At 39.3% G+C, this 27770-nt stretch overlaps 1 long non-coding RNA gene and 1 pseudogene across 1 annotated transcript in view; both read left to right on the forward strand.

Annotated features, from left to right (window-relative positions):
* Window positions 1–27770, forward strand: part of LOC138171930 (uncharacterized) — a 615043-nt gene that overhangs the window by 572265 nt on the left and 15008 nt on the right. The window lies entirely within an intron of this gene.
* LOC138171898 (calcyclin-binding protein-like) lies at window positions 4543–5152 on the forward strand (annotated as a pseudogene).

Raw genomic sequence — 27770 nt, forward strand, 5'->3', positions numbered from 1 at the left:
AGAGACAGAGACAGAGAGACAGAGAAACTCAATATCCCAAAGGGGAAAGTTGCCATACTGTTAGCATTGGACTGAATAAGATAAAATTCCATAGGAATAAATGTAAAATCTTACACTTGAGCACAAATTTCACAAGTACAAGATTGGGTAAGCATGTTCAGATAGCATACATGGTTATTCTGTAAAAATATATGAGGGTTTTAATGCACATAAAGCTCAATATAACTAAGCAATATAATGTGGCAGTCAAAATAAAGCTAGTGAAATATAGGGACTACATTTGAAAAGATATAGATGCCAGGTGTAGTTAAGTGATGGTCCATTGTATTCTGCCCTCATCAGACCTCCTCTGGAGTATTGCGTTCAGTTCTAAGCACCACAATTTAAGGAAAAAAATTGATAAGCTTGAGAAAGTCCAATGGAGGATGATCAGAATTAAAAATGCTTTGAGCCCATGCTATATGAGAAGCAATCTAAAGAACTGGGCATGTTTAGTCTGGGAAAAAAAAGACTCAGGAGAGACATGATGACTGTGTTCAAGTATTTGAAGGGGACTCACGTGGAAGAGGAATTAGACTTTGTTCAGCCACAAACAGACAAACCAGAAGCAATGGGTAGAAATTACAAATGTGCAAATTTAAGCTTAATGGAAAATTTTCCCAATAATTAAAGCAGTTGGGAAGTGGGATGGGCTGCCTGTGTTGTCCAGCATGTTATAATAATAGTAATAGCCAGCATTCATGTAGGCATTGTGCTCAACTACAATTATTATCTCATTTGATCATCATAGCAACCATGGGAGGTAGGTGCTATTATTACCCACATTTTACTGATTAAGAAACCAAGGCAGACAGTGGGTAAGTGACTTTCCAGAATCACACAGCTAGTAAGTGTTTGAGGCAGATTTGAATTCAGGTCTTCCTGACCTGAGGATCAATATTCACTGTACCACCTAGAATAGTAATTGCCTTGTGGTGAGTACAAGGAGGGGAACCTTGTTCAGATACAGGATGGAATAGATGGTTCCTGGACAGATAGGTGACACAGTGGCTTGGAAGACTCATCTTTCTGAGTTCATATGCAGCCTCAGAAATTAGCTGTGTGACCCTGGGCAAGTCACTTAATCCTCTTTGCCTTAGTTTCCTCATCTATAAAATGAGCTGATGAAGAAAATGGCAAACCACTCCAGCTTCTCCGCCAAGAAAATCCAATTTGGGGTCACCAAGATCTGGACATGACTGAAAAGGATGGTCCCTAAAATTCCTTCAAATTCTGAAATACTGTGATTCCGTGACTTTACATTTGTCACATCTAAACTTCATATTATGAGATTTAGCTCATTTTTAGAGCCTATGGAGATACTTTTGGATCCTGATTCTGTCATCCAATGATTTAGCTATCCTTCCAGCTTTGTGTGATTTGTAAGTCTGGTAAGCATGCCATTTGTTTTCACAGTCAACTCTGATAAAAATATAAAAAATGACAGTCAAAGGGAAATCCCTGGTCAAGAAGATTAGAGTCCAACCTCCAAGTTTAATCAATTAGCCAAGTATTTATTTAGCACCTACTAAGAGTCAATCACCTTGCTAGCTGCTGGGGTTTCAAAGACAAAAGCATAAAAAGATGCCTTCCCTCTTGAGGGAAGCTTACATTCTATTGAGACAATTTACCAGTACCTAAACAAACATATGCAGCAAATAAATAAAGTAAATGCAAAGTAACATCATGGTAGAGGGGAAGGACTAGTCCTAGGGGAAATTAGGAAAGACTTCATTAATGAGGTGACATTTTTTTTTTTAAGCAATCGGGGTTAAGTAACTTGCTCAAGGTTACAAGGCCAGTTATTTCTGGGTGTGGTGCTGAGTGTCTGAGCCTGGGATTCGATCTCCAGGTCGTCCCAACACTGGAGCCGGTGCTCTTACTCGCTGTGCTACCTGGCCGCCCCAATGAGGTGACATTTGAGCTGAGATTTGAAGGGAGCTAAGAATTCTTGTTTTTTATTTAAAAATTTTTCCCCTTTTTGGAGAGGGGAAGGCAGGGGAGCTGGGGTTAAGTGACTTGCCCAAGGTCACTCAGCTCGTAAGTGTTAAGTGAATGAGATTGGATTTGAACTCAGGTCCTCCTGACTCCAGGTCTGGTGATCTATTCACTACATCACCTAGCCGCCCAGGGAGCTTGGAATTCTGAGAGAAAGGGATGAAAGGAAGTAATTGTATTACAAGCATGGGGCTAACCTGTGAGAAGGCATGGTTATGGAGGATGGAATACGAGATAATGTATGTAAAGCATGTTACAAACTTTAAAGCTCTATATAAACACTAGCTGTTATTATTATTATCATCATTATTAAATGGTATATGATGAACAGCCAGTAGGCCAGTTTGGCTGGAATATAGAATTCCTGAGGGGAGTAAGGCATATGAAGCTTAGAAGGATCTGTGGAATGTGGGCTATCAATGCCAAACAGAGAAGTTTGTATCTTATCCTAGAGTAATAGGCAACAAGCTTTTTATTAAGTAATTACCAAGTACTACACAGTATGTGGATTTTATACATGGACTCTTAAAATGCCCATAGGGTAGTAGTGGACTGGAATCTCAGAATGATCAATCACTATATCAGAAATTCAGTTGGGGGGCAGCCAGGTGGCTTGGCAAGTAAGAGCACTGGCCCCAGTGTTGGGATGACCTGGGGATCAAATCCAGGCTCAGATACTTAGCACCACGCCCAGAAATAACTGGCCATGTAACCTTGAGCAAGTTACTTAACCCCAATTGCTTTAAAAAAAAAAAAAGAAATTCAGTTGGGCATATCTCCAAGTGATATTCTCTTCATGGCATCACTTGCATTAGAAAACTGACCCCTTCCCACTAGGACAGGTATCAAGCATGGCATAGACCAGAAGACTCTAGGTAAAGGGAAATGCAGATATTTTCCTGGCTGCCTTCCTACTGGGAACAGAGAAAACAAAAACATGTCTCCATCAAAGAAATTTCCCACCCAGACAAAAAAAGGTCAGACACTACAGTCATGCTATCCTGGGCTCTTCTCTTTTACACCTACCCCAACCTCATCTGCCTAAAGGTTCTCTAATAAGTCACCAGCAGAAGTCATTACTCTTCCAATTCTTAATACCTTAGCTGTATGCAGCCCTACACAGCAGTAACCAAGGTAGCTAGGAGGTACAAAGGATAGATTTTGAACCTGTAGTCAGAAAGACCTGAGCTCAAAACCTGTCCCACATACGTGCTACCATATGACTCTAGACAAGTCATGTAACCTCTATATTCCTCAATTTCCTCATTGGTGAAATGAAAATAATATCACTTACCTTCAAGGCTTGTGGTGAGGATCAGTGAGATGATATTTGTAAAGGACGTTGCAAATCTTAAAGCACTATATAAATACTAGCTATTATTATTATTAATGAATGTACCATCATCAGTGCAATAAATCTATCGGCAATCAGCTGTTTCTCTTAAAATGCCAGGAAGAAAAAACTTTATTTGGGAAATAAAGAGAAGAATTTATTAGTTTGAAGGAGGGACATCCAAATAGAAATATATAGGGGTGGCGAGGTGGTGCAGTGAATAGAGCACCGGCCTTGGAGTCAGGAGAACCTGAGTTCAAATCCAGCCTCAGCCACTTAACACACACACACACACACACACACACACACACACACACACAAACTAGCCGTGTGACCTTGGGCAAGTCACTTAACCCCAATTGTCCTGCCTTCCTCCTTCAAAAAAACAAAAACAAAACAAAAAACAAATATTCTCATTTGATCCTTACAGCAACGATGGGTAGTTAATATTATTATTATCATTATTATTCTTTCCATTTATTTATTTTTATTATTTCCATACAGTTGAGGAAATGCAGTTTATGTGGCTTGCCCAGAGTCACATAGCTAGTAACAGTCTGGGGCAGGATTTGAACTCATTTCTCCCTGACTTTAGTCCCAGCACTCCAGCCACTGCACCACCTTACTGCTGGTGAAAGGTCTGGAAAATATGACCCGGGATAATTACAATCATAGATCTGAATCTGAAAAAGCCTTTTGAGATCATCTGGTCCAGTCCTTTCATTTTACAAATGGGATAACCGAGGCCTAGAGAGGTAAAGTGATTCTAATGAGGAAATAAGGCTGCACAGCCAGGATTCGAGCCCTTGACATATTTAATAACCATTTTCTAAAGGTTTTGCTTGACTGCACCATGAGCAGAAGTTATCAGCATTACTCTCCTCTCTTTAGACGGTACACCTCCTTATGAGGAAGGGAGGGACAACGCTAAAGCCCTGAAGCTCTGGAGGCTGCCTAGTGGGCGCTAGTCTGTCCTCGCGCAGGCGCCCTAGAGGGCGGCTCGAGAACGTCCACATGGTGCGCAGGCGCCGCTGGAAGCATTGGCACGTAACGGTCGAGTCTGCGTGCTGAGGCTGGGGGCGGCAGCGGAAGCCATGTAAGGAGCCCAGCCCTGGCGGGGTCCTGCCTGGTCCCTGGGCTTGCCCTCTGCGTGATCACATCTCCCATCATTCTTTGCGGTGGCGGCAGCCTCGGAGAAGCTACGGGAAGATGTGGAAGAAGTGCTGGAGTTGTGGGAAGGGCCACCAGGAAGAGAGTCCATGATACTGTAACAGAAGAACAAGTTCAAATTAGAGGCAGAAGTGAAGCTCGAGACAAAGCAAAAGGGCCGGGCGGGGCATCGCAGGAAGGCAGTAGCCCTGGTTGCCCCCGCTTCCGTTGGGCACACAGAGAAAATCAACAATTATGGAGGGGATCCAAGCGATAAATAGGTGAAAACGTACATGCCTTAAATGATTCACCAAGTCCCCACCGAGAACCCACGTGCGCAGAATTTCTCCTAAAGAGTCTTAATAGGAAAAACCTCTATGGCTGTCAACAGCCTCTGGTAGCTCTGTATAAGATAGTTTAAGAAAGATCAAGACTGATATAATTCTTCTATTAAGAAAAAAGAAGCAGAAACAGAAATGGGATTGCCTGACCAAGGTGGAGAAAGAATGCAAAGAGAAGGGAAAATCTTTCTTTGATGATGACATACATCCGAGTGCGGGATTGATGAAGATTTTGAAGAAAATTCATGAAGATGGAGATGATGAAATAATGAGATTTATTAAGTCTAGATAGAGGCAAAGGAGGAATAAACCAAGAAGAGATGAAATTTTGAGACCAAAAAAAAAAAAGGTTCTTAGGGCAGCTAGGTGGTGCAGTGAATAGAGCACCGGTGGTGGAGTCAGGAGGATCTGAGTCCAAATTCTGCCTTTGTCTTACTAACCACATGATTATCATCAGCAAGTGACAATTTTCCTAAGCCTGAGAGTCATTGGTAAAATGAGAGGTAGAAGGGGTGGCTAGGTGGTACAGGGAATAGAGCACCGGCCCTGGAATCAGGAGGACCTGAGTTCAAATATGAACACTTAACTAGTTGTGTGACCTTGGGCAAGTCACTTAACCCCAATTGCCCTGCTTTCCTCCCTCCAAAAAGAAAAAAAAAGGTCCTTTCAGCCACTAATGTGGAAATATCATTTCCTACAAGGAACTGCAGTTGAACTGCATAGATGCATATGACAAGTTTACACACAGCCTTTTTCTAAGAAAAGCCTGAACTCTCCATTTCATGCTGGAGAATTTATTTAAAATAACATATGCATAATTTAAAACTGAACAAAAAAAAAAAGATGAAAACAGCAAAAAGCATCCACGACTGTGGTTGATCATAAAGAAACATTTCCTGGCAGTCATGATTTTCTAACACTGCAATGGTGACTTGGGAGTGCTTTCTAGTTTTCCTGTCCTGGGACCTTAAAACACAGGATTAATCTTATGGCCATGGATAAAGTGCCATGTGGTCCAGTGGCAGGGGGATGGATAAAATGACCTGTCAGGGTTTCTTGTACCCTATCATTGTAGGACTGGTCTTTCCAAAAAATGCTGAATGATTAACCTGCCTTTAATTTTACCTTCCCTAGCACCTAAAGCAGAAGTTATCAGCATACTTCCCCTGTACATAGACTGCAATGAAAACCAAAGCAAAGGGAGTGTGTATGATATTTTTAGATGTTCTTGCTAATATTTTTTTTCTATTCATAATGAAATCTGAGTGTGGTGAAAGGTCAATTTCATTATCTGTAAAATGAGATGACTGGATGACCTCTTAAGTCTTTTCCAGCTCTAAATCTGTAATCCTCTGATTGACACTGTGACTGCAAATCCAGAGTTCTGTTTCTTGCTGCTATTGTCTGGAAAGGCTCCTTAGAAAAGGCATGAAATGCAGTCATGGTAGCAGTATGGTGTACTGGAAAGATCATTGGATTAAAGCAAGAGACTCTGAAGTTAGAATCCCTTTTCTATTAGATGGCAACTACCTAGTGCAGTGAATAGTCTGCCCCTGCACTCAAGGTCAGGGGGGCCTCAAGTCACCAAGACCTGAGTTCAAATGTGACCTTAGTCACTAACCGTGTGACCCTGGGCAAGTCAATTAACCTGTTTGTCTTGGTTTCCTCATTTGCAAAATGGGGATAATAATAGTACCTAGGGTTGTTGTGAGAATAAAATGAGAAAATATAAAGCACTTTGCAAATCTTAAAGTGCTATATAAATGTTAGTTATTATCATTACTGTTATTATTACCCCTTAGAGAGTTGTAAAGCACAAAGAAAGGTTTTTAAATTACTGATGCATTCCTTTACAACTTTTCTTCGGGATCCCCAAGAATGAGGAATGCATTAATTCAAAGAAACACTTTAAATAGTTCAAATCATTTATACAAATCAATTAGTTAAAATTAAAAATAGCAGCCATTTATAAGAAATGCCTTTCAAATAGCAACTGGAGTCTTATGTGATCAAAAATATGATAAAACACATTGACAGACCTTATTCCTACTGCACCCTACTGTGAAATATCCACCAGTTCAGCAGTCCTTCACAGGCCGAAAGGGCTTGAAGATAAAAGATTTTGCATCTCAAATACTGAGCCATGCTCGCTACAGGCCATATGAATCTTTCCTCCTTCTGAGACAGGAAACAGCCGAGATCTTTCTATTTGGTTACAAAGTAGGGGCAGGTGGGTAGACTCTACCAGTGCTAAACCAACTTAATTGATAGGGGAAGAGAGAGTAGCAATTCCATATGCATATTATTGTTAGAACTGAATTATTCTGACAAAGAATGTGGCACTTGTTCCTCGGTTGCCATGGTGTAATAAAGGAGGTTTTTGTTGAAACTTTGCCTCATTTAGTAGCTTAATATCCTGGGAGTTCTCCAGCCATGCATAAATTTCTGGACATCATTGAATTTTGTACCCAGGAACTGTTGCAAAGATTGTGTTTGATTGGCAGATGAATTAAAGGGCAAGTTAGACAAGCAGATGGAGCTTTATGCTAGAGAGTATCCTGGGCTGCTGAAGTTGATACGTCACACCAAGAGGAAAGGGATTGCTGGGGCTTGAATCTCAGTCTGGCAGTCTGCCACATCAGATGTGGTCATCATCTCGGATGCTCAAATTGAAGTGAATATTGGGTGGTAAGATTCCATGGGGTTGTTTTTCATCTTGGAAAGTGGAATACTTAGATGTTAGACTTACTCTTGAATTTGTGAGGATAAGTGTGAGAGGCCAGCTCTGGTGTCAGACAAATCAAATCTCAAAGAAGCAGGAGATAGATTTGTTTCTGGGAGCATAGATCAGCCAAGGAAGTACTGAATTACCACAAAGAGAAAGTACATAGTATATAAAGCATGTAGTAGCACAGAAAGGATATAGTTTCTAGTGAAGAAAGCATTAGGTTGGAAATCTGAAAGCTTTATACTTCTGAACTTTGGACCTACCTCATTTGGGGATGAGGGTTTTTTTGGGAACACTCTGGTTCTGATCATGATTACTGGCCTTTCCCTAGACCCCCAAAGGCTCTAAAACCACTTTGAAGGGTTTTTTTTTGAAGATTTGGGGGTGAGGGTAGGCCAGGTAAACCACACAGAAGAATTGAGGGAAAGTAAAAAAGCAGAGACGCATATGCACAAAGAAGCAGTGAACATGTACAAAATTCTCATGATAAAAAATTTGTACATTGTCTTTACAGGGCAGAACCCATCTTAGTTTGGATCCAAGAAGACCATACTGTGATCGTATCACCCATGTTTGACAACACTGATTTCAACAGTTTCAAGGTTATTCCGCGGTCACTGGCTGCTTATGGCTTTAACTGGTCTCTGTTATATATGGCTATGACCCTTTGCCACAAGACTGCCTTGCCCTGAAAGATGACCCTGCACCAGTGAAGTAAGTGGGGAGAATTTGCAAAGGAAAGAGTCACTTGACTTTTGTATTTGAGAGGGTGAAATTATAAATGCAAGTTTAGTTTCTCTTCCTTATCAATCATAACTGAGTTTATCCCATGGAATATAATAGATCATCTTTGATTTTACTGATGTGGGTGTAGCTCCACCAATACAGATGCCCAAAAGAATTCATAATCACTTGGTGACCAAAGTTAAGGGAATAAGCTTCTCTGCCTGTAGTTAGGTTTATCTTCATATAGCAGATAAAAAATCTCTTATAATTTTCTTTCTTAGCGTGAGCTCCACTGATATAATGTTTGAGAACCCAGGGCCATGACCATACCAGGATGAACCATCAGAGTAGAATGTTAAAGGATTGAGCACTTCATATATTGAGCAAAACCTACATAACAAACCTGCTTCTCAGACTACAGTTTAAGCTTATTACCCTACCTCTGGTTAGGATTGAACATAAATTCGTCTGTTCTGTCATTAAAGATTTTGAGATCGTATATTTCAGACCAGACCTTCTTTGCTATTTCCTTTTTTTAAATTTTATTTTTAATTTTGGAACAAAACAAGCATCTCCATAACATAGTACACTAAAAAAGATGATTGAACATGAAACTGCAAATTGACTATGCACAACTTGCTAATTACTTTCAAATATACAATACAATTACCATGTAAATTTTTTTCTTCCCTCAGTCCCACCCTCCCTAGAGATGGCCATCATTAGACATAAATGCATATATGTGTATAAAATTATTCTCTCTCTCTCTCTCTCTATATATATATATATATATATATATTTCTATTTATCAGTTCTCTCTCTAGATGCAGATAGCATCTTCATATGTCCTTTATGGTTATTTGGGGTATTTATAATAGTCAAAATAAGTTATTAGTTCAAAATAATTCTTAAAACAATATTGCTGTTACTATATATAATGTTCTCTTGGTTCTGCTAATTTTGCCTTTCATTATTTCATGCAAGTCTTTCCATTTTTTTTCTAAAATCAATGCATTCATCATTTCTTATAGCACAGAATTAGTATTCCATCACAATTGTAAACTACAACTTGTTCAGCCATTTCACGATTGATGGACATCTGTGCAATCCAGTTCTTTGCCATCACAAAGACAGCTGCTATAATACATTCATTATATGAATGTATAAGTTTTTTTCCCTTTTCCCTAATTAACTTCAGAAATAGACAAAGTAGTGGGTATTGCTGGGTTAAAGAATATAGGCATAATTCCAAATTGCTCTCCAAAATGGTTGGATCAGATCACAGTTCTACTGACAATGAATTAGTGTCCCAATTTTTCCACTTTGCCTCCAATATTTGTCACTTTCCCCTTCTGTCATCTTAACAAATCTTTTAGGTTGAAAATCATACCTCAAGGTTGTTTTATTTTGCATTTCTTTAACCAATAATGATTTAGAGCCTTTTTTCATATGCTTATAAATTGTTTAGATTTCTTCATTGGAAAACTGCCTGTTCATATCTTTTGACCATTTGCAATTGGGGAATGACTTGTATTCCTATAAATTTAGCAAAATTCTTTATATATTTTAGATGTGAGACCTTTATCTGATAAATTGTCTACAAATTTTTCCCCCAGTTTTCTGCTTTCCTTCTGATCTTGGCTATATTTGTTTTATTTCTATAAAACCTTTTTCATTTAATGTTATCAAAATTATCCATTTTACACCTACCTTTGCTTTTTATCTCTTGTTTATTCACAAATTGTTCGCCTGTCCATAAGTCTGATAAAGAATATGCTCCATGTTTTTCTAATCTTCTTGTAAAATCTGTATTTATATTTAGGTCATGTATCCATTTTTACCTTACTTTGGTAAATGGTGTAAGATATTGGTCTATGCCTATATTCTGCCATATTGCTTTCCAGCTTTCCTAACAGTTTTTCCCTAAAAATGATTTATTATTTCAAAATGTTAAGTGTTTACACTTGTCAAATATAAAGTTATGTTTATTTGCTGCTGTAAATTGTATGTCCACTCTATTCCATTTATCTACCTTTCTGTTTCTTAGCCAGTACCAGATAATTACTGCCTTAAAGTATAGTTTAAGATCTGGTACCGCTAAACCTCCTTTCTTTTATTTTTTTTTTTCATTATTTCCTTTGATATTCTTGACTTTTTGTTCTTCAAAATGAATTTTGTTATTTTTTCTAATTCAGTAATTTTTTTGTAATTTAATTGTAATGGCATTTAATATATAAATTAGTTTGGATAAAATTGTCGTTTTTATGATATTGACCCAGCCCATATTAATAATTAATATTAACTGTTAATTATTTAAAAGTTCTCCAATTATCTAAATCTGATTTTATTTGTATCAAAAGTTTTTTTTATAGTTTTATTTATATAGTTCCTGGCAGGTGTGCTCCCAGGTATTTTATACTGTCTAGAGTTATTTTAAATGTGGTATTTTTTACTCTCCCTTCTTGCAGTTTTGTTTCTCATATATAGGAATGCTGATAATATATGTGAATTTACTTTATATCCTGCTACTTTGCTACAATTATTAATTGTTTTACCTAACTTTTTAGTTTAATCTTTGGGGTTTTTTAAGTATATCATCATATTGTCTGCATAAAGAAATAATTTTATTATCTCTTTCCCTATTGTGATTCCTTCTATTTCTTTTTCTTCTCTTATTGCTATTGCTAGGTTTTCCAATACAATATTGGATAATATTTGTGACAATGGGCATCCTTGTTTCACACCTGATCATATAAAGCTTTTGGCTTATCCCCATTACAAATAACACTTGCTATTGGCTTTTGTTTTATCAATTTAAGGAGAAATCCATTTATAGCAATACTTTCAGGTGTTTTTAATAAAAAAAAAAGAATCAAAACCTTTTTCTGCATCTATTGATATAATCATATGATTTTCTTTTTATGTTGTTATCAACTATGTTAATAGTTTTACTAATGTTAAATCATCCCTGCATTCCTGATATAAATCCCACTTGATCATAATGATTACATAAAGATTATAATTATGCAATATGTTGTTGTAATCTTTTAGCTAGTATTTTATTTAGGATTTTTGCATCCATATTCATTAATGAAATTGGTCTATAACTTTATTTTTCTCTTTTTACTCTTCCTGGTTTAGGTATCAGTATCATATTTATTTTATAATATTAAAATGAGTTAATCTTTAAATTTGTACATCCATCTGGTCCTGCTTTTCTCTTGCTAATTCCTTTCACCCAATTCAGTGTCCCATCATTAGCCTCACCCCCCCACCCCGACTCTGATCATTTATCACTGGAGTGGGATGATGACCTTCCATCTTTGTTTTCCTGCAGGAGTCCCTCTAGCTCTGGCATCCTTGCTGCAAACAGATTGTTTTGGGAGAGATTGGGCTGCTGGATGAAGGAATGCAGATCTACGGAGGAGAAAACGTGGACCTCAGCCTGAGGGTACATTTATGATTTGTGCTCTTGTTCTAATTTAAGCCAAGGGTGGAGAAAGAGATGAGAGAGGAATGGGAGTTCTGAGATTCACTGACAAGACTCGGCTTCCTCTGCTTAGGAAGGGCAGGTCTTCATTTTGCCAGGTAACAGGGAAGAACAGAGAGATGGGAAAGAGCCAGGACAACTTGGAGAGGGCTTCTGGGATTGCTTATCTCTAACTAGGCCCCAATTCAGGGACTACGGTGATCCCCCTGGTGACCTTGCTGCTGTTAACACTAGGGAGTGGAGTTCGTAGCAGCTGTGGTAGTGCTACATTTATACCAGCCACCAGGTGGGGTTGAAAGCTTGCTGTGCCAACTCACAACTGCACATGTGCAGAAAGTGAATGTCAGTCGCAGGGTCTCCCTAGCTTTCCCATCCTATTGTTTTCTGGGTTCTTAACTGGGGGTATGGAAAGTGCAATAATCATAACATCATAGACTTTATCTGTAAGGAACCTTAGAGGTCATCTCATCCTACCTTTTCATTTTATTAATAAGAAAACTGAGGCCCAGAAAATCTAAGTGATTTATCCAAGATCACACAAGGGAGGGAAAGGGAAGAGAATAAGCATATATGTGTAAATATATACCCACATGTCTACGTAGTACATGTGTGTTGCACATGTATGTATATAAAATGTGTGTTTGTGGGGGGGTGTCTGTGTGCATACATGCTTATTACCTATTCCCTTTGCACCTTGTATGATTTTGGATAAATCACCTAAACTTTCTGGGCTGCAGTCTCCATGTCTGTAAAATGAATATATTGTATTATAGATTGCCTTGTAAATAGATATATAATATCTAAGTGTGTCATGTATATGTGTATATGTGTGTATACACACACATATATGCATATGTGGAGAGAGACAGACACAGAGACAGAGAGACACAGAGAGAGACAGAGAGACAGAAAGAGAAGAAAATAAAATGTGGACCTCAGCCTGAGGGTACATTAATGAGGATATGAATATATTATGTGTATGTATCTGTTATTGAGGACACTGAGGCTGAGGTTAACTGACTTGCCCAGGGTCACATAAATAGTAAGTGTCTGAAAAGTAAATGACAAAGTAGTGAGTGAAAAAGCTGAGACTTTAACTTAGGTCCTCTGACTCCAAATCCAGTGTTTTTCCCATTATGCTATCCTACATCTTCAAAATTCATAACTCTCTTGAAGCCTGTTTGCCCACCCACTTATATCTCAATTTCCTTGCTTCTCTATTTAGCAAATCGCCAAAGAACTCACTCAAAAGGCACATGGGCTAAAATAAAATTAAAATGGATGGATAATATAATGGTAAGCTACAAAGGAATTGAGCAAATCCTTTTCCTGAAAATTTTACTTTTGATTCAGCCTCACCTTCTGTGGCATGCTACTTCACCCTTACAGGAGAAAGGAATATGCAAAGTAGCCAAAGGCCTTTGTAGGTACTTTCAAGCCTTCCCAATGTCCAAGTTACAAGAGGCAGGGGAAATCGTCTCACAGCACTCTAGCTTACTCTGTCTTGCTGCTTTTGTAGAAGCTTCACTTTGCCTTCACATCGTGCCCAGGTATATCTGCTGCTTTGCTTGGTGACCACAGTAAGCTGTTTGATACATTTATAGGTTTGAACATACTTCTTGTTGTTTAGTCATTTTTCAGTTGTGTCCAACTCTTCATGACCCCATTTTGGTTTTCTTGGCAAAGGTACTGGAGGGGTTTGTCATTTCCTTCTACACCTCATTTTACAGATGAAGAAATTGAGGCAAAGAGGGTTAAGTGACTTGCCTAGGGTCACATAGCTAGTAAGTGTTTAAGGCCAGATTTTGACTCAGGAAAATGAGTCTTCCTGACTTTAGGCCTGGTACTCTATCCACTATACCAACTAACTACTCTTGGCCATACTAGGCCTGCATCATTGTCCTCCTGGGCCTGTGATATGCCCATCTTCTTTCTTTGCATCTCCTTCTGATGTATAACCAAATGTCTAGAAGTCTGAGTAAAAGTAAGCGTTCATCATTGTAGTGGTTATCAGCAAGCCTTTATAAGTTTCTTAGTAGGGGCAGCCAGGTAGCACAGTAAGTAAGAGTACCGGCCCCAGAGTCGGGATAACCTGGGATCAAATCCAGGCTCAGACACTTAGCACCCACCCAGAAACACCTGGCCATGTAACCTTGAGCAAGTTACTTAACTCCAATTGCTTTAAAAAAAAAAGTTTCTTAGTATATGCCAGACTTTGTGCTAAATTTTGGGGATACAAAGAAAGGAAAAAACACTCTCTGCCCTCAGGGAGTTTACTTTCTAACAGAGATGACAACCTGAAAAGAACTATGTGGGAGTTAATTTCATAGTGGGGACTGAAAAAGGCCTCCTAAAGAAGGTAGGATTTGAGCTGAGTCTCCAAGAAATCCAGTAAAACAAGAAAACAGAGGGGAGGAGGGAGAGTGTTCTAGGCATGGGGGGATAGTCAGTGAAGAGACGCAGAGGCAGGAGGTAGAGGGCTGTTCATAAAGAACAGCAAGAAGTCTCAGGTCAGTGGATCAAAAAGCACTTGGAAAGGATTAATTCTAAGTAGAAAGAACGGAAAGGTGAGAAGGGGGCAAGTTGTGAAGGGCTTCAAAACCAAAGAGAGGATTTGATATTTGATCCTGGAAATAATAGGGAATCATGGAATTTACTGAGTAGGGGAGTAGAAGGCTGAGCACTTTCATAGATTGACCCTGGATTCCTTTCTGGACTCAGGCAGATTCCTGCATCTTATTCTATTGGCACAGTCACATGGTGAAATAGAGGGAACAAGCATTTATTAAGTGCCTACTGTGTGCCAGGCATATAACAAATATTATCTCATTTATTTGCTCCCCACAACAACCCTGGGAAAGAGATACAGTTATGACCTCTATTTTACAGTTGAGGAAACTGAGGCAAACCAAGGTTACTTGATTTGCTCAAGGTCACATAGCTGGTGTGGCTTGATGGCTCAGTGGATAGAGCACTGGGCCTGGAATCAGGAAGACAGAAATTCAAATCTGACCTCACACACTTACTAGCTGTGTGACCTTGGGCAAGTCACTTAACTTCTGTTTGCCTTAATCCACTAGAAAAGGAAATGGCAAAGCCTCCAGAATCTTTGTCAAGAAAACCCCATGGACAATATGGTTCACTCAAAGAATCATACACGAATGAGCATCTGAACAACACAACTTTTGTCTGAGGTTGGATTGAACTCAGGTCTTTCTGACTTCAGGATTAGCAGTCTATCCACTTCACCTCATCAAAAAGAAAAAAAAAAGGAAATCCAGCCCAGAAGACTACTAGCTGAAAAATGCTGTGTCTGCCCTTTTAAAAGTTCCACCAGTGACCTTTGTCAGCTGCCATTTATAGGAGTCCCATCAACTCTTTGTCACCTAAAAAGCCAGTCCAATAGAGGGGGAAAACAAGCACAAATGTGGGGCAACAAAATGGTTTGGCAGGACAGGGTCTGAGATTTCACTGAGAGAAGGAACTCTCAAGTGAAGAAATTCCCTGTACTAAGCAGCTCGTAGTCCTTCACTGTAACATGTGGTCTTAGAACACTGCCTGGGGCACTTCAAAGTTAAGTCAACCAGGCAGCATGTGTCCAGGAAGGGCTTGAACCAGTTCTTGCTAGTTTCAAGGTTAGCCCTCTGTCCATTATGCCCAACTACCTCTTGACCATTGAAAGAAAGGAGGAGTGGGGAAGAGATGTTACATCATGTTAACTAGAGCAGAGTTAAAAATCAGCAGCTGGATTCCATTGCATTCTTCTGCCTCTTCCCCTACCTACAATGTATTTGTAGTCTCCAAAGGATATAGAATGTTTAATGAAAATACAGAATAGTCCCAATTGTACTTCAAGGCACCATAAAGCAGAAGTGTTATTGCTTCTTACTGATATGGTCTGTCATATTGTACTTTTTTAGAGGACCATTGAGTCCCTAGAAACTTTGCCTTCTCTGATTTGCAAAAGTATTTAAGCCTAGAACTAAGAAGTAACTCCAGAGCATCCCTGTGTCTCCATCTCCACAACCTCTCCTTTGAGATTTGTTCCTCCTATCTATAGCAGCCATTCACATCTTCAAAGTCAATAGAGCCAAAATGGACCTGGCTGTACTCTCCCACAAATTCATCCATTCTTTAAATTTCTCTCTTTTCTCTTAAAAGCAACATTGGCATAATTCAGTCAGAGTGATCTGAGCTTTTTCTCTAATAGACTTGTAGTGCTTCTACAATACAGAAACAACAAAGCCTCACCCCTTAGTAGCAAGGATAGCCACAATGATAAACTTCTAGATGGTAGACTAGAGGGAACTTCACCCAAATGCCATCCAAGCCCATCTCCTCACCCCACCCATGTGCACAAGGATAGGTACGTGCTGCTTGCCCCCAAATGTAGTTGGCGGTATTTGTCCTGTCTGCAAAACATTCTGTTATGATTCTGGGAACCAATATGCTTCCAGTTACCTGGGTTCATAGACTCTGAGCCATACTTGACTCATTCTCCATAGCCATCAATTGCCAAGATGTGGATTCTGTCTTGACAATACTTCTCACTTTTGTTTCCTCTACACTTTGATGGCTCCATTCCAAATGTTCATATGGACTCTTTGTGCCCAACCCATGGTAGGGCCTTCCAAGCTTGTATTAATCTGATCAGTGTAGCACCAATGTGATATTCACAGCACCAACAGTGACTATGAAAATTCCAGCTTAATTCTGAATCACAAAATATGACAGACTCTCCACATAGAAAAGAGAAGCAAAACATTTATTCAGATACCAGAAAGCCAAATCCCAACACCAGAAAACCAAATCCATCATAGCAACAAAAAAGTTAATACACCTTATCACTACAGGAAATAACACCATCCCAAAGCCTTCCCACAAACAAACACTCACAATACTAACTGTCTGTTTGCCTGAGTCCTCTCTTTCCCCCAGCTCTAACTGCTCTGACTCCCAGGTTCCTCCCAGCTCTGTTCCGCACTTTCTGCGCCACCCATTCAGCAAGCTCCTCCCAGCACTGGCTCCATGTGATTACATTCGGCCTATTAAGGGACAAGGAAGATCTTCACATTACCATTACTATTACAATTAGCCACAGTGGAACACATTGTACCTTGACCCCAACATAAGTGATATCATTCTGGTCCTCTTGGAGAATGAAGCACAGCAATCAACCAACCAAATACCAATGAATGGCTACCATCCCTATTCAGATCCTCATTGCCTCTTCTTTGGACTATTGCAGTTGCAGTTGATCTGCTTCCATCTAGGTAAAATTCCCTCCACAAAATCCCTCCACTAAATCTACCCTCCACAAAACTGACAAAATAATCTTGGTCTGACCATGCATCATTGTCCTGCTAAAAACCTCTCATTGTCTCCCTGATGTCTCCAGAATAAAATATGAGCTCCTTAGCTTAGAACTTTAGGCCCTCAGCAATCCAGCACCAAAGCACATTTTTATTCTCAATTTCATATTACCCCTCTTCATACATTCTACTTTCTAGTCAGATTGAGCTACTAGATATTCTGCAAGTGAACTTTCCATTTCTCCCCTCTGTGATTTTGTTTAAGTAGTGCCAACACCAAGAATGCCCTCCTTTATGACCTCCATCTCTTAGAGTCTCAGCTCAGGGGCCACCTCCTCTGAGAAGTCTCACAGCTGTCAGTTTTATCTTGTATCTATATAGGAATCTAAATGTCTTCAGAGCAGGGGCTGTCCCATTTTTGTCTTTGTCCCCCAATGCCTAACCTACATTATGCATACATATTTGATCATTAAAATTCTTAAAGGGTTATTTTTCTTGGATGGACAACTGACCTTTCTGGGACTCAATTTCCTTATCTGTAAAATAGAAAAGTTTCAAATACTATAATCCTCTGAGAAGCTTGGTAATGGGTGGCACAGTGGGTAAAAGTGTTGGACTTGGAGTCAGGAAGACCTGAATTCACATATGGCCTCAGACACTAACTAGTTGTGAGACCTTGGGCAAGTCATATAACCTTTCTCAGCCTCAATTTTCTCCTTTGTAAAATGAGGATAATGACAGCATCCACCTTCTAGGTTTGTTGTGGGGATCAGATGAGATAATATATGTACAGTGGTTTGCAAATCTTAAAAGTTTTATATAATTTATATATATTATATATAAAAATTATATAAATATATATTACATAAAATATATAATGATATAAATCATATATGCATTTATATATAAATATATAAAATAATTATATAAATAAAATATAAAATTATATAAAATATATATTACATAAAATAATAGTTATATTAATTTGAGACCTGAGTTCAGTGACTTGGTCAGTGTTACCTCAGTTTTTTCCCTTTGAGAAGTATAATAATGGCTCATCTTCATGTACTGCTTTATACTTTTCAAAGCTTGCCCATCCATTATTTATATTTTTCTTGTACCAGCTCCAAGAGGAAGGTAGGACACACAGAGGCCCTGAGGAAGGTAGGACACACAGAGGCCCTTTTACCAATGAGGAAAGTGAGGCACAGGGAAGTAGCATAGCTAGGAATAAAACCAAGTGCCCTAACTCCATGTCCTTGCTTTATAAAATGGAGAGTTTTCCTGTTTGTGTATGGCTGGGAAGAGATATAAGGAAAATTTATAAAAATGTGGCTTGAATTTGCTGTATTCACTTGACCACTTTTAGGACCCATCATGCCAATGTGCTTCTTTCTTGAACACAAGTGTGGCAGTGTGGAGGGAAGGTTAAAGTTTTACCCTGTTCCCCAGTTGCTCACTTACAGGGAGCACACAAGCCCTATGCTCTGAAGCTGGGATAGGCCATAAAACACAATGCCCTTCGGGTGGCTGAAGTGTGGATGGATGAGTACAAATCCATGCTCTACTTCTTTTAGAATCTGCCTGTAGAGGTTTGTTGGGAACTTCAAGAAAGGAGGGGACAAACAGAATGGAAGGGGGATCAAAGAACACAGAGGAAAAAGTGGGAACCCAGCCCTGGCCACAGAGTCAGCTGACAATCTCCTTTCACTGAGACTCACACCAATTAATCCTGTGGAGGAGACTAGAGATGCTGAGCCCTCCAAAGGGAGCATGATTGTCTTTGTGATAGAGAGACCATTGTAATTTTGTCACATGTGCAGAAAGGAACAACACTCATGCTTTTGTTTGAAGTTGCTAAAACTGTGCTTGCCTTGTGCTAGCATGTATGTGGAGCCCTGGGATAGGCTCACTCACCCTTCTTGCCATGATGCCTTCACAGAAGAAAGTAAAAGCACATTCAGGGCACCAGAGACCTAAACTTCCTAGTCAGAAGAGATGACTGGGAAAGATCTAAAAGGGAAAAACTCCAAGTTGAACTGAGATAGGGGAACTAGGAATCCCAGTAAATAACAGGGAACCTTTTGGTGGGTTTAACTGAGGGGTATGTTGGAGCCAGCTTTAAAGGGCTTGGAGAGTCAGTTGTTGAATTTTCAGGGTAAGCTTTTTTACCTCAGAAACTGGCAATTGTTCATAAAGTGTTCATAAAGCAAATTAAGTTTAAAAGTGTATATGTACACATGCCCCCTCACCCATCCCCCATGTTTCCTGATCACCCCTGTATTACTCTATAATTGCTTGAGCTCAGCTAGAGTGTGGTTGGTTGGTTGCTGTCTTTTGTTCTGAGGAGGAACAATGCTGTGTTGGAAGTCAAGGTACAGTGGGTGATCAGACCAGTACAGGCTTAGAAGGTTCTACCACAGGTTGGGCTCAAATAGACCTTGTGAACATTTGGAGAGGGGCTATCTCCAAATCTGTGCACTTTGAGCTACTGCAGTTCTGCTTTGCTCATAGAGCACAGCACCTTCTCTGATGAGGGCATGCCATGCTGGATGGTCCTGTGCCAGTGTCTCCCATGTCTGATTCCAAAGTTTTTCAGAGAGACCTTGAAAAGACCTTGGTTTGCTTCTTCTGGCAACTACTTGAATGCAAACATACTTAGAAGGCTCAGGGAGTGAAGTCATCACTGACCTGGAGGCCTGATGAGTGCAGGCTAACAATAACAATAATGATAATGATAATAATGATCATTATAATAATGATAATGATAATAGTGATAATGATCATTATAATGATAATAATAATAATGATAATGACAATAATGATAATGATCATTATAATGATGGCCATTATAATGATCAGGATCATTATAATGATAGCCATTATAATGATCAGGATCATTATAATGATGGCCATTATAATGATCAGGATCATTATAATGATGGCCATTATATGATCAGGATCATTATAATGATGGCCATTATATGATCAGGATCATTATAATGATGGCCATTATAATGATCCTCTTATTATAATGATCCTCTCATTATAATGATGGCCATTATAATGATCCTGATCATTATAATGATGGTCATTATAATGATGATGATCATTATAATGATAATAACGATAATGATGATGATCATTATAATGATAATAATAACGATAATAATGATAATGATCACGATCATTATAATGATAATAATAATGATAATAACGATAATGATCGTGATCATTATAATGATAATAATAATGATAATAACGATAATGATCATTATAATGATAACAATAATGAGAATGATAATAATAATGATGATGATAGTGATAATAACTGACATTTATAAAGTGCTTTCACATTTGCAAAATGCTCTATGTCCTTCATCTCATTTGAGCCTTACGTCACCCCTGGTTTGAATAGTGTGCAATGAATATTAAAGTTCCCTAAAGGAGTTGATTTACCTTAAGCTACTAATTGTAAGAAAAGCCTTTGCTTAGCTAACTAAGGTATAGCTAATGTACTAGAATTAGTTCAGTATATGGGACTACAGTATATGGGAATTCAGCTATTCAGTTATACCATGATACAAAAGTATAATAAAAAAAATAGGATCCCATCTTCCCTGACTCGCTCTTTTTCTCTTTTCTCTCTCTCAATTTTGTTCTTTTTGCCATAGAAAAAATTTTGCTGGTCTAAATGTTAAGCAACCAAGTCTTGTCTAATCTTAATCATTTTCTTGATATATAGGGAAGCAGACATTTCCTTCAGTTGGGGAGCTCAAGACTTTAATGGAGGCTTGGGGCATCATGAAATTCTTCTGTAAAACAGGCCTCAAAAATGCTGTTGCTGCCAGGTCATTAGGCAGAGGTGTCAAGGGTCCAGGTCCCAGACTCTCCCTTCTTCCCTCCCTCCTCCCACAAATCCCAAGGAAAACCAGAGAATGTGAAAATTACACACAACACACTAGACAAATACCAACTTGTCTTTTGGAATAATCTCACCCTGGAAACTAACCAAGTATTGCACATTGTGATGCATAGGTATTTAAATGACAAGATGGCTTCTTCACAGACTCCAGAAATCAGATATGGAGACAGCTCTGCCAGAAAGGCACTCCAAAAGAAACCAAAGTGCAGAAGCTTTAGCTAGTACCTCCAAAATGTTTACTACTGCTCCTCCAGGGATCACGCAGCTTAAAGCTCTGGTTGTCCTAAAATCCACTTAGGTATTGGATTCTATTTCTAGAACCTAGTTGCCATATGTGGTTTCCTTGGTTTTTCCCCTCTGTGCCATAACCAAAGTTTCTTCCCTTTCCAAGGCGTCTTGCAATACTTAGGTCCTACTTTTCTTCCTACTCTCTCAGCCCTTCCAGTTTTCTCTTCCACGACTCATAACTCTTCCTCCATTCTCTTGAGAATTTTAGCTCCCTAAGACATTTAGCTCCCCTGACATCAAGAATGTAGAAAAACCTTTAGGGACTAGAATTGGGGACAAATGTCTTGGAATACCTAAGATTTTAGAACAACACGATATCACAATGTTCTATATGTCTCCTTTACAAGGATTAGAATATATCACCTGAGGTCCCAAATTCCATTTCCTTTTAGCAGGAATTCACTTTATGATATTTCCCAATGCTAAGTTGGCAAATGTTAGGGAGGTATGATGGGCCTACTTCCTCTGCCTCCTTTCACTAGATATATTGTGTCCCTTTTCTCTTCTAGATGAAGAACTCTGCAAATGAAGACATCTGTATTGATGAGGGACCTTCTTCCACAAATATCCCAGCCTTGAAAAATTGCAGTCAGTACAGATCACAGTTATAATCTATGAATGATCTTTCTCTGACAAGGATATTCTCCCCATTGTAATTTTTGCTTGGGCTTAGAGTTAGCACCATAGGGTGTGAAGCTGAGGAAATAGTTCATGTTAGAGGCATGTGTGATGGGAAGGAAATACCTACATTTGGAGCAAAGCTATTTTTTAGTCTCAGTCTGGTACTAGATTAAATCATGGGGGGAAATGAAGTAGTATGGGAATATTATAAAATGTGAGCATTAGGATTAATATAGGATATAATGATCACCTGATTTCTTCCTGTTCCCCAGTCCTCTCATCCAATAAAGTGGGCCATTCTTCCATTTCAGCCACTGAATGAGCTTCAGCCCACAACTGAAAAATCAGCATTTGAGAATCCAGCCTCTTCTTTTATAACAGAACTCTTGCTCCTTTTCCTTCCTCTTATTGGCTGTCACTAGTCGGTTCATTCCCAGCTTTTTCCCTAGAAAATGGGAAGGCTTTTTCTCTAGAGTGGTGAGAGTCAGAGAAAAGGTGGGGAGAGAATGACTATGAACGCCCTGAAGAGGTGGGAAGTTATATAGAACCCAACAGAAGGGATTAACCTGTGAGGAAAGTAGAGGATATCTTCCCTTGAGACTGTATCTGTGGGCTCTGATGCAATGGGATTCAAAGCAAGCTAGGCTTGCCATCATGACCAGTCACACTATCCTCCTTGGAGATTTTCTTCTTCTTTTATTTTCCCTCTTAATTTTTATTTGCTGCTACTTTGAGAACTATTGGGGCTATAACCCCTGGTCTTTCTAATGTTGCCACTAATCCTTGGCTAGCCTAGCCCAGCCTAGTTGCCTCCTTTTTTTCTCTTTATTTCACTTAAAAGCAGGGATTAACTTTTCAAAGTTATGTACTTCACTAACATTTACAGAAATTTAATGAAACTAAAAGTTATCTAGTGACTATTATGTGAAAAGTATTGTGCTAGATGCTAGGGGAATTAAGTATTTAATAATACACACATATGTATATGTATATATGTATGTACATGTACACACATATATATTTTAAACAACTAGCATTTATATAGCATGTTAAAGTTTGCAAAGCATTTAACATGTGTTATCTCATTTTATTCAACTGAGAACCAGGGACTGTACTAGGGGCTGAGTATAAAAAGACAAAAGCAAAATAATACCTGCTTACAAGAGCTTATGGTGTATCGGGAAACAAATTGTACGCATGTGAATATATATAAACTCTATATAGAATAAATGTAAGGTAACTTCAGGAGGAGAGAAACCTTTACTACTGAAGGCATCAGGAAAGGCCTCTTGTAGGAGGTGGCATCTGAACAGAGCTTTGAAGGCTGATAGGGATTCCAAGAGATGGAAATAAGAGAGTTTGCATTCCAGGCATAAGGAATAGCCTGTACAAAGACATGGAGACTGGAAATGGTAATATCACATTGCTGTTGTTGTTGTTCCTTCATTCTCAAAGATGACAAGGATACCAGGGAGGTGATGCCATGACTTGCAGGTGAAAGAGATTTAAATGAGAGAGGGCTCTGCAAAGTCACCAGCCTCACTTCCTCTGGAGCCATCTGGATCCCGTGGCAGGATATCAGTCCTCTGTTAAAGACAACCATACATAGTATTTCTAAGTCTCATCAGTTTTGTTTTTTACTTACTTGTAAGTTCCCTAAAGGCACCGACTGCCTCCCACTTCTCCTGGAGGCTTCTGCAGGGCTCACATTAATTTGATACACAAAGTAGCCACTCAGATACTTGTGGATTTGACCTTGAAAATCAGGCAGGCAACCCAGATCACAAACAGTTTGGACAAGACCATAGGTCAAAATTCTTAGGTCTGTTCTGAGATCTATGTTCTATTTCTGTTCTGTTTAGATAAGAGAGACAGGTAGTTTAAACTGTCCATACGTCACTTTCTCCATGCCCCAAAACAAAAATATTTTTTTGTATTTTAAAAAGGTGGTAGCAGCTAGGTGGCACAATGGATAGAATGCTAGACTTGGAGTCAGGAAGACCTGAATTCAAATTCTGCCTGAGAGAATACACTTAGCTGTGCAAACTTGACAAGTCATTAACCTTACTTAGCCTCAGTTTACTCATCTATAAAATAGAGATAATAATAGCACTTATCCCCAGGGTTGCTGTGAAGATCAAATGAAAGAACATATATAAAGCATTTTTACAATCCAGTTTGGCTAGAGCGTAGAGTACATAAATACTATTAATGTGCAGTCAGCCTGGAAAAACAGACCAAAGCCAGAAAGTGAAGGGCTTTAAATGCCAAATAGAGGAGTTTCTATTTTATCCTAGAGACACTAGGGAATCATGGGTACTTCTTGAATAAAGGAATAAGTATCCTTGAATAATGTAACCTGTTATACCTGGGCTTTAGGAATGGCAAGTTGTCAGCTGTGTGGAGAGACTGAATTGGAGGACTAAGAGGCTTAATGCAGGGAGACCATTTAGGATTCTTTTGACAGAGTACAGACCAGAGACAATGAAGGTCTATCTTAAGGTAATTGTGATGTGAGTGGAAGGAAGGGGAAGGATATGAGAGGAGATGATGAATAGAACATGAGACTTGTCCAAGTGATTGGCTGTGGAGGGAGAGTAGTGAAAGTAAGTGTGAAATGTGGAGGTGATGGGGGATGGGATCCCAATAGGTTCAGCAGGAATTCTGATCTTATCTAAGACCAGAAAACCTGCAATATCGTCTGGAAAGAATTCAAGGTCTCAGGCTTAATTGTAGTGAGAGTTGTAGAAGTTTATTGTTACGCTGGGCAAGAGTCCTTTAGGGGACCTGCAAGTGAGAGGGGTACAAGCTTTTACCTTTAAAGGGTAGGGCTGCCATTGTCAGGGCTGACCAGAGGGGAGGGGCCTCAGTGCATAGACAAAGGTCAGAGCTGACCAAGAGGAGCATGTAAATAGATAGTTTAGATAAGATTTGGGCCAGGTTGAAGGAGACAAAAGGCAAGGACAAAGGAGGGTGTGGGCCAGGCCCAGAAGAAATGAAGAGATTAAGTAAGAACAAAAGGGGTCACAGGGTGTTGCCTAGGTGGAGTGTGGGATAGGGAGAAGGGGCAGAGCTCAAGGGTGGGAAAGGACAAATTGCAGTTACAACTTCACAGACTGGTTTTACAAGTTGGTTTGACCTAGACCCCTGGTACCCCATCAGAGGGTGTGAATTTGAGTGACTACAGTAATGGTGGCACTCTCAATGGAAATAAAGAAGTTAGAAGAAGGTGCAAGTTTAAGGGGAAATAGAATGAGTTCTGTTTAGGACACAATGAGTTTGATATCTTATGGGAGCACTGAGGAAGGATATCAAGCAAACAATTAAAGATGTAGCAATGAAACTTAGGAGAGAGAAGTGGCTGAGATGTGTAAATTTGGGAGCCATCTTCATAGAGACAATAGTTGAAATCACCAAGAGAGAATGCAAAATGAGTCAAATGAGTACACCCATGCATAAGGGATGGCCCAAAAACCCAGGGAGGAAAGAGTGTCTATGAGAAAGCAATAATCAACAGTGTTTAAGACTACAGAGGGGTCAAGAAGGACAAGGGCTAAGAAAAAGTCATTGATTTTGGCAATTAATGAATCATTGACAACTATTCAGCCAACAGTTTGATTTGATGATGAATTTAGAAGCCAGATTGCAAGGGGATGAGAAGTAAGTAGGAGATGAGAAAGTGAAGGTAACAAGTAGAGGCAGCTGTTTCTAGAAGTTTGTGAAAGGGTCATGAGATGTAGGACAATAGTTTGAAGAGACAGAGGGTTTGTTTTTGAGTGAATTATTTTGGGGTTTTTTGGGGGGAAGCAAGGCAGTTGGGGTTAAGTGACTTGCCCAAGGTCACACAGCTAGTAAGTGTCAAGTGTGAGGTCGGATTTGAACTCAGGTCCTTCTGACTCCAGGGCAGGTGCTCTATTCACTGTGCCACCTAGCTGCCCCGAATTATTTTTAAAGATGGAAAAGATCCTTAGATCTGAATGTTTGTAAGCATTAAGGAAGAAGCCAGCAGACAAGGATAAATTGGAAAAAAAAGAAAGAAGAGAGGATGATCAAACCAATATAGTGTTGGAGGAGATGGGAAGGTTTGAGAACAAAGGCACAAGTAGAGGGTTTAGTGTTTGTAGGAAGGGCCATCTGGAAGGAAGTGATTGGGGGATGATGTTAGGGTAATTTGAAACAGGAAATAGCTAAGAAGACAGAGTTTAACTTTTGTATAATTATTGTTCTTCTTCAGTAACCTGGGGTGTGGGAAAAGCCCATTATTCTATTCATCCATACATACTAATCCCTTTAAAGGTCCTAACTTTGGGGCAATTTCTGTTTATCTATACTTGCTAAACATTTGCCAGGCTTATAATATTAGTTATACAGTCAAAAAGTAAAATAGTTATGTACATATATTATTTCCACCATTAGTGAGAGAAATGATTATTAATAACCAGTCATTTGGGGAGATCCAGAGTTCCCTGTTTATCTGAAGTCCTCATTTCAAAGTTCAATATCTAAAGGACATTACAGAAAAGGAGATTGAATTAACTCTCTGCTCAGTCTTGGTCAAACCCTATACAACTTTACAAGGGATTTAATCTAAGGTGGGGAAGCCCATGGTGCCCTAAGTAGGTTTGGGTGGGGATAAATTCTTTGATTAGATTTCCCAAAGCTGAGAAATTTAGAAGTTAGGGACTTCGTTACATTCCCCAGATCTTCATTACAATGATTCAAACTCTCATTATGATACTTATTCTTCTCATTAATTGTTTACTAATCAGAGTTGATTGACACCCTCAGGTATACCCACTCTTCCAAGGGCATATAAATTGTGAGCCGACCAACATGATTTCTGTCTTTGGTGAAAGAGAGAGACAGATAGAGACAGAGACACAAAGAGAGAAAGAGACAGAGAAAAAAAGGAGGAGGGGAGAGAGCAAGAGAGCCAAATGATCATTCCTTTTATTAATTAAATGATAGCATTATTAATAAAAATGATTAATTACACAGAAACTTAAGTCTTTAAAACTTTAAACATCACAAGAGAAAAGATGTTCCTTAACAAGATCAATTGACTGAGCGACACACTCAGGACTCCTAGGTTTTCTATGTTAGTATTTTTCCCCTATGGAGCCATGCTTTCCTGTACCTTGTTGCAACTGGGACTAAAATAGAGTTAAGGCAGAAACATACCCCCTCCTCATGGGAGTTTTCTTCTCTGTGGGAATAAATGGGATCTCAATGGAGTAAGTAGGAGAGGATATTCCCCCATTTCTCAAGTACAGGGGAAAGAGCAAAAAGTTTCTGATGAGTTTCAGCCTCTGGAAACCCCCTTGAACTCAGATTAAATCTTCCCATTCGATGAGGCATTTGCCTGAGGCCATAAGCCTTTCATTATATCTCCGTCCAAATCTCTGTTAGTAGCCTAGGCCTCCTTTGTCCAGCTAGCTGCCACTCTCCATCCTCCCAAAATATCCATGCCTAAATCTGTTACCCTTAAACTAGCCTAGCCCTCCATTGTCTCTCATCTCCCGGTAGCCTCTAGCTAATTCCCACTTTAATCTCTCATATCTGGGGTCTGACCTCATTTGACTCCTCCTGAAGCTCTCCCCAATCTCATTACTGGAGTCTGACCCTCCCCAAACTCCTCCTCTAGACCACCCCTAGATTCCTCCCACAACCTTTCTGTATATAAGACTTCATCTTGCCTCCATGAAAAAAAAAAAGCCAGAGAATTATCAAATGCGGATTCTCTCTGTCTCAGATTATCCTGCTTGTCCAATACAAGCCTCACAGATACTTAGGCTTCTTAAGAGTCTACCCATTATGATG

The sequence above is a fragment of the Petaurus breviceps genome, unplaced genomic scaffold, assembly GCF_028583685.1.
Source record: "Petaurus breviceps papuanus isolate PSGF00001 unplaced genomic scaffold, PetGlider_PUasm1.0 470, whole genome shotgun sequence".
NCBI classification, from domain to species: Eukaryota; Metazoa; Chordata; class Mammalia; order Diprotodontia; family Petauridae; genus Petaurus; species Petaurus breviceps.